The sequence below is a fragment of the Canis aureus genome, chromosome 2 (assembly GCF_053574225.1).
Source record: "Canis aureus isolate CA01 chromosome 2, VMU_Caureus_v.1.0, whole genome shotgun sequence".
In the NCBI taxonomy this organism is placed as follows: Eukaryota; Metazoa; Chordata; class Mammalia; order Carnivora; family Canidae; genus Canis; species Canis aureus.
In genome coordinates this window covers 10,069,020-10,086,411 of record NC_135612.1, presented here as the reverse complement: position 1 = coordinate 10,086,411, position 17,392 = coordinate 10,069,020, and the positions used below count along the sequence as shown (strand labels likewise).

The 17,392-nt window shown below is 34.6% G+C and overlaps 1 protein-coding gene across 1 annotated transcript in view; it reads right to left on the bottom strand.

Moving 5' to 3' along the window:
• Positions 1-17,392, bottom strand: part of ST8SIA4 (ST8 alpha-N-acetyl-neuraminide alpha-2,8-sialyltransferase 4) — a 93,255-nt gene that overhangs the window by 24,021 nt on the left and 51,842 nt on the right.

Genomic DNA, 17,392 nt, shown 5'->3' with positions numbered 1-17,392 from the left:
GTGCTCCTAGATGAATAGGTTCTGGTCATCTCTGAGGGAGCCCCAAACAAATCATTTTATTTTTAAAGTTCTTCTCATCTGACTCTTGATTTGACTTTTCTATAATTTGTTTTTGTCTTGGAGTAGGGGATGGATGGGCGACATAGAAATCGAGACATGATAGGAATCTATATATGTAAGTGAAATATATTTGAGCCCCTTGGAATCTGGAACCATAACTTTGTTTAAAATATTGATTCTGGCAAAGATTTAGAATTTATCTATGAGTTCTAAACAATCTGTTTTCATTTAAACACTATTTATCTTTGTCTAAGTAGATGCTGAATATCAATAACAAAGACTTCATATTTGGATAAGTTAAATGCATTGTGTTCATTTATACTTAAAGCAAGAGCTTTGATATGAATCAGTCTATGCTTCAGACTTTATCTTTTTTTCTTTACTTTCTTTCTTTCTTTCTTTTTGCTTAACTCTACAGGGACTGATTTTTCCTTTTGGGGCTCTGTCGGGGCACCACAGGCTTTGCAATTACACCTAAAATGCAGTACTGCATATCTGGGACATATGCCTGAGGGAAGCCTTCCCAATTCTTAAAAAATATTGAGGATATTTCAGTATCACAGATGTTTCCTTATTGAAGATATTTCAGTATCACAGATGTTTGATTTTCAAACATGCTTTGGACCACAGCAACTGTAATAATAAGAAGAAAGATTTGCTATTCTCATCAGTGAAGTGAAGGAAATTGTTCTTATTTTCCAAGTATGACTCTCCTTCAGTTAGTAAAGGTTAGTACACTAACAGGCATTGCAGCATCCTAAAAATTCAGTATACCCTTAGCTAGCTCCCACATCTTTCTATTTCCTTCTCTTTTTGCTTTTATCAGCCTGCTTTACATCATCATTAATCTGCACACAGTTGAACAAATTAGCGTCAAAAATGTTATTGTTTCCAGTTACCCAACAGAATACTAATTTTAAATAAGTATGGCTCCTATCTTGTCACTTCTTGCTCACAAGCCTCTGATTGTCCACTTCCAAAAGAATAAAGTTCCTTGCTACGTCATTCAAGGCTTTCTAGAATCTTACACAGTCAAGTCGTCAGATAACTCTCTCACTGTGTTTACTCATTTCTCTATTTTTCTACTATCATGATTTTGTTCATCCTCTACTCCAAGGGTCAAACAAGTTTCACGTACCCTGTACTCTACACCACCTTCCATTAGGGAAATCTAATCCACTCTTCAGGAGGAGTACTTTTAATGAAAAATCTCATGATTTACCCTGATGAAAGTAAATTTTCCCTTTATAGCACATCATTGTATTCATTCATACTGTATTTATTTAGATGTAGCCACTAAGCTATGAATCCAAAGGTGAATAAGGTAAACTCTTGCCCCTCATATCATTCAGATGTCTGTCTGTTGTATATGTCTTAGGTCTTATATACTCTTATTGGCTAACATATCACCTGGTAGGCAAAAATTGAGAACCTATGGGGGGTAGAGATTAAACTAATTGAGCTTTATGTCCCTGGATCCTAGCAGAGAGCTTTGCATGTAGAGGAAGACAACAAATCTTTGTCAAAGTCAAGTGTCATGGAATTCTGATACATGATAAATGACAAGTCTTTTTGGTGATTCATAGTATTTCAACTATTATAAGTCTGGGTTTTTTTGTTTGCTTTTTGTTTTTAAAGATTTTATTTATTTATTCATGAGAGACACAGAGAGAGACAGAAAGAGAGAGAGAGAGAGAGAGAGAGGCAGAGACACAGGCAGAGGGAGAAGTAGGCTCCATGCAGGGAGCCCGATACGGGACTTGATCCCAGGACTTCAAGATCACGCCTTGGGCCGAAGGCAGGCGCTCAACTACTGAACCACCCGGGCATCCCTGTAAGTCTGGTTTTATTGGGCTCCAAAAGGAATGCCTAATATAATAAATTAAAATTTTACTTTAATGCATGTCCACTATAAAATGTGGTATGGAATTAAGAGGAAGAGTACAGATTATGGAATCAAGTTCCCTGGCTTTGATTCTGGCTTCAGTTTTTACCAGTTGTGTAGACTTGAGCACGTTACTTAACCAGTTACTTCCTCAGTTTTCTCATATGGAAAATGGAAGTAATAATGGAACTAACTCTTAGCACTGCTTACCTAGTGAAAATCACTTGTAATAATGATTGCTACGTAGAGTTATGTGAGTGTCAGCTAATAATATATAACGAAAAGATTGCAAAAAGGCATCTTTCTTTATATATGCCATTTTCTGTGCCGGAAACACTTCCTCCCTATTCCTGGCATGAACTAAAACATCAATTTTTTCAGAAAGTCTTTTCCTTTAATCAATTTCCAATTGTCACTTCTAGAGGAAACACTCCACCCCCCAAAAAACATATACACACAGTATTGCTTTCCTTCCATCAGTGGACTTGTAATATCATACTATAATTCTCTGGTGCTGATATAAACATCCAGATTGAGGTGAGAATTGTGTTTCTTTAATCCAAATTTGCACCTGGACCTACCAAAGTACCTGGCGCATAGCATATGTTCAATACAAATTGAGTAAAAATGAAAGAATTATAGCAAACTGAAGTTTAGGAAATCATATTAACCATCTGAGTACTCATATAATAAAGGAGATACTTATAAAACACAACCTAAATATACATGCATATATAATGTATCTGTGTATGTACAATTGAGGTTTGTTATTTTATTTATTTTTTAATAGAATTAAATAAAAAAGAGAATGATAAAATATGAAATTTTAGTGACAAAAGGAACAGTTTCTAGTTTGTGGGGTATGGAAAGAAAGTAGAACAGCTTAGGACTTAGCACTTCTTAAAACTTTACTTGGATATTAAATTCAGTAACTTAATGGTTCTCTATCTCACATTAAAAAAGATGTTCTGGGATGCCTGGGTGGCTAAGTGGTTGAGCACCTGCTTGCTGCTCAGGTCATGATCCTGGGCTCCTGGGATCCAGGGATCCAGTCCCTCATCAGGCTCCCTGGAGGGTTCCTGCCTCTCCCTCAGCCTATGTCTCTGCTTCTCTCTCTAGTCTCTCATGAGTAAATAAAATCTTTTTTAAAAAAGGGTGTCCTTATTGGTGACAATGCCTGTAATGGTATCTAATGGGGACATGGTTGCTGGAAAAGATTATTGTGTGACTTATTTTAATTAGATGGTTTTGAATTTCTGAATGCTTAAAAGGGATTTTTCCTGCCTTTTTAAATTTAATTTAATTTTGTATTTTGTTCTCATCTCAAGTTGTCACTCTTAATGAAATTGACTCATCAATTTGTTTTCAATTTGTTTTCAAAGCCATAAGACAAGAGAGAAAAGGGAAGAAGCCTTCCTATTCATTTTCTTGCATTTATAGCTATAGCACTTTTACATCCCAGACATGACACAAATTTGGTCTTTTCAATTCGTACACAAAGTTCTTAATCCAAATTCTGAAGAGACCCGTAGGTTCAGCTCTTTTCACAACTGGCTATTTCATTAACTCAACAAAGTGACATTTCTCTCTTAGTTATGTGGTTTAACAATAAATATATTTAGTCTTTGTCTCCAGGGCCTGGCACTGAGCTCCTAAAACCCTTGGAGTTTCCTGAGTGATAGGAGTGTCTTCTGTTATTCATTAAGAGTCCCTTTCACTTACACCTGAGTTTATACTAATGTGGTGACTTTATGTGGGCAAAGGAGGTGGTGGTTAAAAATGCCAATCATTAGAGGGGAGATCTTTGATCCCCACCTCTGACCTCCAGAAAGGTGAGATGACTGGAGATTGGGTTATAAAAACTCTTGAGTAAGGAAAGGTTGGTGTACACACCAAGACGCTGGAAGCTCCTAGCCGTGTCCTTTATCTCATGCTCCCACCTCAATCATACCTTGTCATATGTATCCCTTCCCCTTGGCATATCCTGAGTTAGATCCCTTAGGATAAACTGGTAATAGAAAGTAAAGCGCTTCCCTGAGTTGCGTGAGTTCTAATAAAATATCAAACTTGAGGAAGAGGTTGTGGGAACCCTGGATTTATAGTCAGTCTGTGAGACATACAGGTGGCTGGGACCTGGGATTATGTCTGAAGTGGAGGTGGGCATATGGGACTGAGCCCTTTAACTTGTAGAATCTCATGCTAGCTCCAGGTAGATTGTGTCAAAATTGAAGTGTTGAACAACCAGCTGGAGTCCAGAAAATTGAAGGATGGTTGTTGGTATCAGAATACACTCCAGAGATGACCATGTGGGGAGTCAGTCAATTGTTTATGGAAATGTTAGATATTCCGACAGCCAAGTATGATATGCTATTTTAAAAGATATATTTTTTTAAATGTAACCAAGTTATGTGGGAAAATGCACAGGAAAATACCTGGGGAAAAGCATTAATTTTCTTAAATCACTTTTTTTTTTCTCAGTCCAACAAATGTGGCCGCCTGAAATTGGAATACATACAGAGTTATTGAAAATAAACATTAGATAATTTGCTTTATGAAGTATTGAGATTACTGGTAGTTGAAAGAAGTTTCATATTCATTCTATACCAAATTTCTCATCAGAATTATACTCGTCACTCATGAAGAGTTTAAAATGAAGTTTAAAATGGAAGAAGTTGTTATGGATATTGTATTTGCCAACTAGTATTTCAGAAATAACATAGTAAACTAAAGGCAATAGAGATTTACCAACAACTGCTATAGAGCTGATATATCTTCCAGGTTTGGAATGGAGGATGCATCAGATATGTTCATCCATTATTAATATTCACCAATGGAAAAATAAACATCAGTTGACTTCAAACCAAATTGAGAGAAAGCAGTAAAGAGGAAAATAAAGTCCAACAGCTGGAGTAGATTAATTTCTGATATTGGGGTAAGGCCTAAGATGGAATCACTGGGTCTGCTATTGGTTTTTCTAGCCAAAGTTTGTATTTATTTCAATATATTTTATTAGGAGCAATCACTGTTAATTTAAATAAACCAGCAGAAAGGTGGGGGGTGGCATTGCCTAGAGGCGGAATGCCTGGAGAGAGAAATGAGCTTTTCTTAATTACTCAAATTTTTCAGTGATGCACTAATTAGTGCTAAGGCTTGCTGAGTACCTACAGTGTGCCAGGCCCTGTTCTATAAGCTTTACAATAATCCAATGATCTTTTCAGCAGCTCTGAGAGGTAATAAGTGCCTTTTAATAACTTCATTTTATGGGTTAGAAACCTGAACCATTGTGAAAATAAAGAATTGGCCCAAAGTCAGTGTTTGGGAGCCTTGGAACTGGGAAACATTCTTCCTCCAGAGAATGTGCCCTAAAAATTAAGTTGCACTGAATCTCAGTAATGCTGTTGATTTGGTCATGCCATTTTTGGTTGGCATTACATTAATTTCAAAGCCCAAAATTACTAAAAAGTAAAATGTGAACAAGTATGAAACTCCAATACTCCATTTTATAATTTTCTTATTATTCTGAGATGAGCTATTAATTATGTTACATTAATTAAAAAAAGATATAGAAACACTCTAAAATCTAATAAAGAAGGTTGACATGCTTTTCTCAATTAAATATATGGTACCCTTTACTGAACGTCACCTGGGATTAAAAAACTTCTAGTTTTCCATGGCAAATGTTAAATCCCATGTTGACTTCCACCTGTCAAATCAAAGCTAATAGTTCCATATATTTGAAGGGACAAATAGTTTTTGGAAATAAAAACTAATTTAGTCAACTTGAATTACTCATAATTAGAAAAACAAAAACCTCTAGAAAAGCATTTTATCATCTACAGATTCTATTTTTACCTAGATTTGGCAGAAATAATGCTGATCCTTGAAAAGAATAAAATCCATCAGAGAAAGCTGCTCTGTGCTAACATTTAAATGAAATACTTTGGAGACTTACTTTCCAATTCCAGGTGAAAATACTCCCATGCCAGTGATTATCACTATTGACTTTACTCATAGGCGCTCTAAAGAAGTCTAGGGAATTTTCTCATTAGTGCCAAAACACACACAGAGGCACACACACACACACACACACACACCATAAAGCTGAGGGAAATATGAAACTATTCTGATTATTAGCTCTGCTTTTCACTTGCAAAATCTGAGTCATCCTAAGTGCCTGAGGTGTCTTGGAGAGTCAGTGTTGAATTGGTCTACAAAAAACAAAGGAAAAAAAAAAAAAAGACAAATGACAGACAATAGCTAGCTAGCTATGTAAACAGGTTGCTAGCAATCTGGCTAGGTGGATTCCTGCAGCTTTACTTTCCCTACTGCACTTTCTCTTTAAGTTTGGGGAGAATACATTAAACAATCAGCCAATAAGTATCTTAGTCTTATGCATCTTTTTTTCTCTTAAACTCTGTCTTGTGGATAGTTTACCGCAAGCTCAAAGGCCTAACCTCTTCTTAACCGTTTAGTAAAAGAGATAATTACGTTACGGGCAGAAAAACTATAAATAATAGAGGACAAAATTCAACAACTGTTCCAAGTGATCCCCTCACCCCCCCACACACACAGGTTCTTCTGTTTTGCTAGTCTTTTCTCAGACAATAAATAAAACAAGTAGGGGTCCCAGGTCCTGTAAGTAGCAGCAACCTTTCACTTGTATTTGAATGTTTATCCCCAAATCCTGTCTTTTCTTGCTTTCCCGAAATCAAACGTTACATTTGCCTGCTTTCTTATTGCTTCTTTCAACCAGATAAGAAAATTAATGGAAACAAATGACACAGATTCACCATCTGTAACATTTAATAATTCTGTGGCTCTGGGCAAGTCATCTTCTCGCAAGAGGGGTGAAATATTTCAGATGTAATGGTTGTAGTAGAACCACGTTTGACTTTGGGAAGGAATTTAAGAGATTTAAGAGGAAATAACCACTACTTTATTTTGCCAAAACAGCCTCTATAAAATCAGTTTTCTCACAAAATCATTCTCTTCAATTGTAAGATTAAAGATGCTAGAAAATAGAGTAATGATGAACAATGTATGATCTCAAGTGTTGTAAAAGGTCTCTAATTCTCTTTGCTGCTGAGGTACTTTTTATTATGGAATGAGGAAGAAACGATATTTCAGTTTTTTAACTTAAAACATGCCTGAAATAGATCCCTTTCACAAGTGAAATGAATATTTTTCCTAAAAGTCTGAACTGCTACTTTGCACACATATATCTTTTTTTCTATTTAGAAATGAATTTTACTCTGTATTAATAATTCAGTTAGTTCAATAAAATACTGTATTAGAGTTCTGGAATTAGATATAGAATTAGATGTGCATTAACTGGAATAGACATGCACATATGCACAGATTTACAACCATGTTTGTATATTTGTATATCTGTATATTTTAATATATAACATATTTGTTATATAATATTTTAGTCATGTATTATCAAGTATTGAAACTTACTTGTTTTCTGTATAAAACCTCGACCAAAAATTATTTTTCTTCCTATATATTTAGTTACTATTAAGGGGAACACTATTATAATTTTGCTTTCTCAGATAAGTTACTATCATTTTTTCTTAATATCATTTGGTGTTTTTGGTTAAATAGTTAGAAAATCAGAATTTTCCAATTATGTAAATAAACAGGTTTCTTACCTGTGCGAATCAACAGCAAACTACTAAGTTTCTAGAATAAAATGGAAAAATTTATTTTTCCTGAAAAAGAGGTTTTAAGCATTTATAATAAAGAAATTGGCATATAAGAATTTTGCTGTATCGTAACTATTATTAATGAGATTAGGAGTTCCTACATTTTAGAAAAAAATGATGAATGTATAGGTCAATAAAAATAGATTTAAAGTAAATATTCATTTGTGCCAGACATCATAAAATCCAAAAGCTATTCAAAGGCATTTTAGACAGGTCAAACTCAAAAGCAGGGTAAAGAATTTGAGTAATTTTTCTGTAGTCAATAACATTCAGAGACTTCACTTTAGAGATGATTATATAAAATATCCATTATGCACGCTTATTTTGATTAGTATAGTAAGTGAAAAATATGAATTCTATAAAAGTTATTGATTTTGCTTTTATATATCACTGATGTCAGTGCATTTGCATCAGCCAATCTAAACTGCGATAATATTTACAATAAAAAGAAAATAAATGAGGTAGACATTTCGGATAGAGTTGCCAATATGATAGAAAAGATTTTGTTTAATAAGCCTGTATGCTAATGCTTGATTTTCTCTGTAATATACACAAGAATCTCCTTGAATCACACATTTAGTCTGGTGAGCTGGAGCTGGCTCTTACTGATTCACAAAGGCCCTTGTTAAATCTTGAATTTTATAAGCTGGTTGACATCTCATCAGCAGCTTGAAATTGGACATGGTAGGAGTATTTACACTATGGAAATCAGCAAATGCTATAATCCAGGTTTGTTTGTTTTCCCAGGGAGCTGATTCTTAAACAGTTATTAGCCACACTGCTTGAAAAGAATCTCTATCAATGAAATACTGTGTAATTTTCTACAACTATTTCATGATCAATTCCCGAAACTAGTGAAAAAAACAGAACATTTGGTGTCAAAAGATATATGCTTGATGCCAAGTTGCTTAGGATCTTAGGATCTCATTTAACCTGCCCAAATATGCTTCAATGTCATTATTTTTAGTGAGATTCTTGATTAGAAGACATGAAAAGTCTTCTCCAGGTCTAAGACTGTCTGAATCAGTTGCCATATACATTTATACCTCATTCTCCTCCCAAAAGGTAGAATAAGAAACTAATGGTTAAGAGCTGAATGGAGCAGAAAACCAGGATGAGTGAATCAGGCTGATTGTCAGAATGGACGAGACTCAAGGGTTATATGGATTCTGAAGAACTAGATAACAATGCCTTAGACTAATGAATACAGAACAACCGGACTGTGGTTCATAGTTATCATGAAGATATAAAGGCTGCCAGAGCCTCCTATTTTTTAAAGGATCAACAAAAAAAAAATGAAATTTTTTAAAAATATATTTTTAAAGGTATTATTTTTTTATTCATGAGAGACACAGAGAGAGACGCAGAGACACAGGCACAGGAAGAAGAAGGGAGCCTGACATGGGACTCAATCCCCGGTTCCCAGGATCACATCCTGGGCCAAAAGTGGCGCTAAACCGCTGAGCCACCCGGGCTGCCCCCAAAAATGAAATTTCTATGTGAAAGCTGATGGTTATCAAATGTTGGCAACAAATTTCATTTTTAAATACCTGTGTTGTTAAACAAGTCAGTAGACTGGAATCAAATTGTTACTCATAAGTTTGCTACCCGTATTCTATAATCAGGAAGGGAAACAGAAATAGCAATAGGGTGTTTCTACAAGAGAAGTGAAAGAAATTAGGGATTTTAATGAAGACCAACATTATAACGTTAACGTTTAATGTTATTTATTCGTTAATAAGTGCCAAGTAAATGCTGTCAACAACATATTTTAAAAATCTACTTTGGACGGAAGTAATATCTAAATTATACTCTTCTCATTCCAGTCCAAACATTAGTGTCTGAGGGAGTCAGTAACAGGAAGTACTGGAGAAAAAGAATCTGTTAAATTAAATATTGAATTAAAAGTCAAAGTACTACATGTCATTTGGTTACATATCTATATAAGAAGGCAATTTGTTTAACCCAAACTTAAAATAAAGACTTAATATGAAGATTTGAGTCCAGGAACTCAAGTATAACTCATCAACATTGTAGTTACTTAGAATATATTCTCTGGCACTTTTCTTAGGTATATCCTTCTGCATATTTGCTTTGTAGAGGATAGTCAATATGCACAATAGAAAAAATTGTCACTAGGTAATTTCAGCAAATTGTGGAAGAGCAATATACTGACATTGTGTTGTCCACAACTAAACTTCCCAGAAAAAAATTGTTTAAGCCACCTTGACAAGGCTTTCTCTAAAAACATTATCACTTACTCCTCTACACTTTCACCACCTTAGAATATGCAAGAATTGATAGTTTGTTTTGGTACAAATTTCACTTGTTCTCTAGCCAAATATATGTTCTTTAATGTATTTCAAATTTTATTTAAAATAAAATAATTCAAATTTAGTGGCATGAGCTTCATAAATAATATGGCACGCCATCAATTTTCTAGAAGAGATCTTGATTTTGCTCTGCAGATGTCAGCTGAAAGCCTGAATAGATAAATGAACTTAAATATAATGAAATGCTCAGAGCTCAGCTATAGGATTCATGTTATCTGTTTTTTGAGCTGAAAAAAAAAAGGAATTCTATTTTAGAATTACTTAAAAACTTGTGTCTGAAGTTAGGGTATAAATCCTTAGCTAGATAGGCAGTTTATTTAGGTGTTTCCTCTTCTTGTTTATGAAAAATAATCTTTTTTATCTCTGGCCAGGAAACACAAGCCAGAAACAGCTCAAGATCTGTGATAAGTTATATAAATAGGAATGCATTCACTTTCTGAATACAATTTTGGCAAAGAATACAAGGCTATATAAATTAATAGGTATTATTATATTGAAAATAATACATCAAAAAGGAATTATAAAAACTGTCATAATAATATAAAGTTACACTCTTCTACAGAGATATTTCTGGAAAGTGAACTGCTCCTTGGAACCAGTGATTCTGGCTCTGCCACTAACTGAATATCTCATTAGATGGGACTCTGGGACTTAATACCATGCTTTGTAAAAGGAGAGGTTTAACTAGTTTATATCAAAGGTTCACTAAAATCAATATATATTAATTAGCTATGGATAATAAATTTATATACTCTCTTCTCCAAGATTTTATTTAAATTCCAGCTAGTTAATATACAGTGTAATATTACTTTCAGGTGTACAATTTAGTGATCCAACACTTCCATACAACACCTGGTGTACATCACAAGCACCCTCCCTTAGTGTCTTTCACCTATTTAGCCTATCCCTCAGCTGCCTCTCCACCAACTGATGAATGGATAAGGAAGACGTGATATAATGATTATTCATATCATTTAAATATTTTCGCTACACCTAAAATTTTAAAATATTCCTGATCTTTTACTTGTGTATTTATTATGTTAGTATGGTTTTATTAGTGAGACTCAGAAAAAAAATGATGCGTGAAATAAGAATTTTCAATGATTTTCAAGTGGATGTAAGTTTTTCTAAGCAGTTATGAATTTTCTCCACACCTTTTTTTCCCCCAACATTTTCAAACATTCTCTACTCATTCTAGGGAGGATCATAGGGCTATTTTTAAAGAAATCCAAAGCAGAAGGTACAACTTCTTGATGGACATATATAAATTACATGGTGAGCTTACATCAGGGTCGAAGATGGGGGATTTTCGAAGAAACTATGAAACATGTCTCAATGTGTTACTGTAATGGGATCAAGCACAAGTTATGAATATGTTCCGTAATATCACCATCAAATCAGCTTGGTTAGAAAGTCCCCAATCAAGCCTAAGTGTTAAAAGGTCCAGAACATTGAGGAGGGATGTCAAATTCCCCACGCAGTTCATGAGTCACAATGCTTGGGCAATGCAAAGTTCTTTCCTAACACCAACTGCTACAAAGGAAACCTCATGCTTCCCTCAGCTCTTGACCAGTCAGGGCACTATCCTATTCAATAGTTTGATCTGTCTGGGTCTCTTTGTGGTGGATCGCCTCATTTGCCCTTGTCACATGCTTGTGCTTAGTTACTTAAGGATATAAGAAAACCAACCTCCAAAGTTTTCCTATTACATAGATGCAAAAAATAAAACAAGAATAGTTTGTCCAGTGTGTCACCCTTTTCTCTTGTAATTGCTTCTTCCTGTTTTATTCTCCAGTGAGTCCCTGCCCTCCACCTAATCTATTTGCAATCACAGTCTGTCTCTTCATTGTCATATTCAGGGTCTCACGCACAGTGAGAAATCCAAGGACTTAGTTCCTGTGCATGCCAAGTTAAATGAGAAAACCGGAATAAAGGAAATGTCAAATCCACCATATATCATGGTGGAGGAAGAAGAGAGATTCATAAATCTATTTGAACATAATTTCATTCTGTCACTTTGAATTATTTCTAAACAGGTTACTCATTTCAGTAGTTGTATAACTGTTTCCTTTTATCACCTTTAGCATGCAGAAGCATTGTTTAGATCCTGAAGCTTTTCATAAACTGGGACTCTGGTTAAAAAATTTTTTTTGAATCAAGCTGTAGATACTGGAGTCATTATATTTAGGTCTTTCAAAAAAGGACTGTTTGGCAGTAGATAACTGATACAACTTGCAAATAGGCAGAGCTGTGAATTCTTGGTTTATACTCTCAGGTGACCTTTAATTCTGCTTGGAAACTCTATTGTGCCTTTCTACTCAATGACCTCACTCACATACCCCACTCACGTATTCCAAGCATTTGCCAAATTCCTTAGGTTAACATTCCCAAGTTACCTTGTCCTGTCCTTACATAACCTCTAGACCATGTAAGTGGGGATTCCGTTACTTAAGGAAGCCCATGCTTTGTTGTCTTCTCCGGAGCCCCAGCCTAGCTCAGCCCCTGTACAAATGTTGCTGAAGGAGTGAATGTGCAGAAACACATTTATTCATTTTTGCCATGTGTGGAATTATGTGATTTAAAGTATTTTGCTCCTTCCACAAAAACTTTTTAAGTGAAAGATTCTGTAGTTGATTTTTTATTCTGTCTACTAGGCGTGCCAATGTGTATTACTACAATATTTGTATGAAACATATTCTGTGTTAATTATTTTCTGTAAAATAATCCGCTTACTAATTTTGAAACTGACAGCAATTTTGTTGTAGGCATCTGGTCTGGAGAAAAAAGAAACAGAGAAAATATTTGCCAGCTGAATAAACTACGAAATGTGTATAGCAGCACTGATTCTTCCTAGTAGTGACTTCTATTAATGTGGATCTGCTGGCGGATTGACTGCAACACATATGGACTTTACAAAGTATCAGGGCCTTTCAATATATTTTTAAAATGATGACTATTAAGAAGCAAAAACAAAGAAAAGAGGTTTACGAAGGTGCCCACAACCTACACCAACACGGTTTCTTTAGTTATTTTAAAATGGTACTAACATTCACGTAAGACTGCACAATTTCCTCAAGAACTACTGAAAAAATAGATTTTAATGTAAGATCAGCTTGTCACATTGGGAAAATTTTATATGTGGCTATAAAAGAATTTCTGTAGAAAGTTTGCAGAGTTCTGTTGAGAGGAATAAGATCAAGGGGATAAAATGCAAAACCATAACTTTAGCTTCAGGTAATAATTTTACTTTAAGTCAGCTCCACTGGAGGAAAGGAAAAGAAAAGAAAGTTCCTATTAAATAAAATTATCAAAAATATTAACAGTATAATATAAATCCCTTGCATTTATATTACATAAAGAATATTTAGATGTCACATGAGTGTTTTAGCTATTTAATTTTGTCCGTGTTTTTAACTGGCACAAATACCACTGGATATTTGAAACAAGGAAGCTCTATTCTGAATTCAGTTATTTGGTACTAAAGCCTAATTAATTTTGGCAACTTGCTCTGAAATGTTATAAGGGCCAAGGAAACTCAATCTATGTCATTCATTCAATGGAATCTATGCAGTCCAAGTACGTAAGAATTCCGAATTCCTTTATTACACTATCACTTTGTGACTTTACTTTTTACAGAAGACAAATGGATTCTTCTACTGCTTTTATTGTCCCTGGAGTGGCATCAAAGGGCAATATTTTCTTCAAGAGCATGCTCCAAATGAGTAATGAGAGAATGGGGCGAGCAACATGAACCATACTTTCATTATGCCAACAATTTGGTGTTGACAATGAAAATGTATACTTCCCAAAACAAGACCACTTTATTCTTAGTAAAAATAAGAAATTAATGATAAGATAGCAACTGCCAGCCCATTCTCTCTCTGTGACACATTCCATTTGCCTACCCACATGGTCACTGGGTGACGGTTTAGAGGACGAAAGTGGAAGCAGGATAGGATTGAGTGACTACAACTTAGCTCTTTATATACTAGCATTTGGCTGATATTCTGTCCAGAAAAACTTAATCAGGAAACCTAGCTAAATAATCCCACTGCTGAGGTAACGAGGTCTCTGCAAACTCATGTGAAAACAAGCAAGCAGCAGGCATTTATCCAATAACAGCGCAGTGATTCGTCACCTACGATTTTTTGGTGCTGACCTTAACTGCAATGCCTAATTTTATGATCCAGCTGAATAAAGATGCAGAGTAAGGAGCAACAGGAGGCTAGAAATCAGCAGTCTTACTACACCCACATCTTTCCCACTTCTTACTGCCCAAATTTCCCAAGTCTATTCATGACTACTTCCTTTATTCCCAACAACTTATTTGCCACTAGGTAAGAATTAGCTATCAGTTATATATGCCTTACTGTTTATCTAAGTTACTTTATCTTCTCTCTCCTGAGTATGTGAAGTTTAGATGGTTATTACTGAAACTAGAGTCTGTTCAAACTATATAGAAGTAAGATCTTTTGAGGAATGAGAAAGCCTTCAAGGCACATATAAAAATTCAACCATCTAGATAGGACCCTAAATTATTGAGTAACAATGGTGTATCAGAAGGCTAAAGTTTGTGTTGTGTTGTTTTGGTTTTTTTTTGGGGGGGGAGGGATTGACTTTGTTTTTATGTTTTTTTATTTTAATTTCAGTATAGTTATTATACAATAACATAATAGTTTCAGGTGTACAACATGCAAAAGGCTAGAGTTCTTAAGATATAATAGAACTTCTCTTAAGATTAGGAAAATTAAGAACTGAGAAAATAGTTCAGGATTTTATCTTCATTTAGGCCCCTGGTGTGACAGCACCAGCATAACACTATTTGAAGAAAATGACTGTGAAATGAACACTGAAAAGAAGTTTAAGAATTTATAACTCATATAATGTAATTTGATTAGTTCTCAAAATAAGCTGTTAAATGCTACTTCCCACATATGTCAACAAATATATTGTGTTTAAATATAGTCTTAAGAAAACCATATTGAACCACAAGCCCTTGAAGGGAGAACACATTCATTTATTAATGCATAAAAGAAACACCATTCAGCATATTAGTGGCGGACAGAGAATAGCCCTTGGTTGTCTGGGATGCACATCGGGGAGGGCGAGCTTGCAGAATTATGGGACTGACCTCTGCAGTGTGGTTTCCCTTCCTACCACTGAATATTGGTTTTTATTAGGGTTCCATAATTTTGCTCCTTCTCTTGTCTCTCTGAATATTGTTCTTGGCTTACTTCATCTATGGATTGTAAAAATGTAAATGGCTTATTTATGAGAAGTCAATCCAAGGTATATAGCTCTGAGTGTAATCTAGAAAATAGTTTCTAGCCTGCTCCTGGACAGCATGCTTTCCAATTCTTGGTTTTTATTTAAACCCATAACTAAAATGAATTGTTAAAAGGATTTTAAAAATATCTTATAGTCAAAGTCCTTATTCTGATACAGTATACTTTTCACTCACCCAGATTTTTAAATGATTTGGGGGGAAGGCCTTTGAGAAGAGAGAAAAGGGAGAGGCGACCCTTTCCTTGATCTCTTGCCAAAAGGGATGATGGTATGCTGTCACATGAGCCTTCTAAATATGCAAAAGATTCTGTCAATAACGTGCTTCCTACATGAAAATTCTAGTACCCAAGTCCCAAGTCTTTTGCCTTATTCTCTTCTCATATACTGCTGGTATCTTGGTACCAGCTGGCATTTCAAATATCTAAGCCATAATTTGGAAATTGTAGCCTGAGATTTATCATCTAATCAACCATATTAGGAGCTATAGTTAGTTGATTGACTATGATCAATCATACAGAAACACTCAATCTAAAGTATTCCCTTCAAGCTAAACCACATCTAAGTTATTCTATGGAAATAAGAAACTATAAATTTTTAAAGATTTATGGAGTAGTTGATTCAATAACCTTCCTTGGCAAACTCAGTATCTAGTCATGCTCACTGTTTAAAATTTCATTATTATAAATTTGCTTTTTATTTTAAATTCACAATTATTTTAGTGTATATAAGAAATCTCTGAATATAATAAATTCCCAGTCACCTGAATTTAAATGAGAATAGCTTTATGCAGATTAATTCAATACATAGTTTGCATATTGATCAATGTTCCTCTTTTTTTTTTTTTTCCTGAAAGGTCACAGAAACAAGGGAATTTCTAAGAGTATTTATACACTTTCTACCACTCATTACTTTCTGGAAAGTAGAAAGGCAATAAACAGCCAAAAGCATGTAATGAATATAACCTATGAAATTTATGAATTTTTCCTGTAGCTCTTAAATATAGCAGTATAAACATTTGTTCTGAATACTAAATTTCAGTCTTGGAATTTAAAAAATGAAAATCAATTTATTTTCCTGGCTAAAGTGTTTAAAATAGTCACTTTTTCTTCTAGGAAACACTATAATAAATTAATATTTTAAAAAATCACATATATACACGCAATACAGATTTTAAAAGATAATGCTCAGATAATGATTTAGAAATAACTCTAAGTTGCTAAGTCACTAAATTACGGAACTAAGGCAACTTTCTCAGGTGGCCAGGATGAATTTATAGATGTTCATTCTGGATGCCCTTAAGTGTCTCACTTCATTATTATGGTTCATTTACTTTTTAATCAGAACTTACTCTTACATTTTCATTCTAACAATACCATAGGCAGGTACAATTTGGTAAGCATTGATTTACAATTATTCAGGTACCAGGCATAAGTTGGTTCTTGATATATACTAGCTGATTAATTAATAAATTGCCGGGAAGATAAGCGATCTCTATTGAGATTGAAGCCTTCCTTATTGGCATGGTTCTCCTGTTTCCACATAAGCTAAATGGTAAATATGATTTCCTGTGGTACCCAGACTGATTAAAAAAAAAATGCTTCCTCCATCCAGCTTGAAGCCCTGCTTTTTTGATTGCTCTAAAGAACTAACCCTGAATCAGACATCAAAGTTTTTCTTTGGTACAACTTTTTCTTTTTCATAACACATTATCTACTCCTTTGCACCTGTGCCCCAGCCCCTACCATAATTAATACAGGGCTTTCATCCTTTTTTTTTAGTTATATGAAGAGACAGATAAATCAGTCTTTGCTGATTATGAGATGTACAACATAGAGAACAAAGCGAACAATAATAATGCATTCTGATTACTGTCCTATTGGAGACATAAATCTTTTGTAAAGAGAATAGAGAAAAAACATCCATCAATCTCTGAAAAAGGGATGAGAGTGAGGAATTTTGCCCAGTTGGAACTTAACTTTGAGACTTGAAGAAAGAACAGAAATGATTCAGAGGGAGAAAAGAGCAAAATCCATAACAAGGGGAGAAAAATTAGGATATGTCATTGTCACTGGGTGCCATGAAGGCTTCCTCCCTACTCAAAAGCCATCCTAGTTATCCTG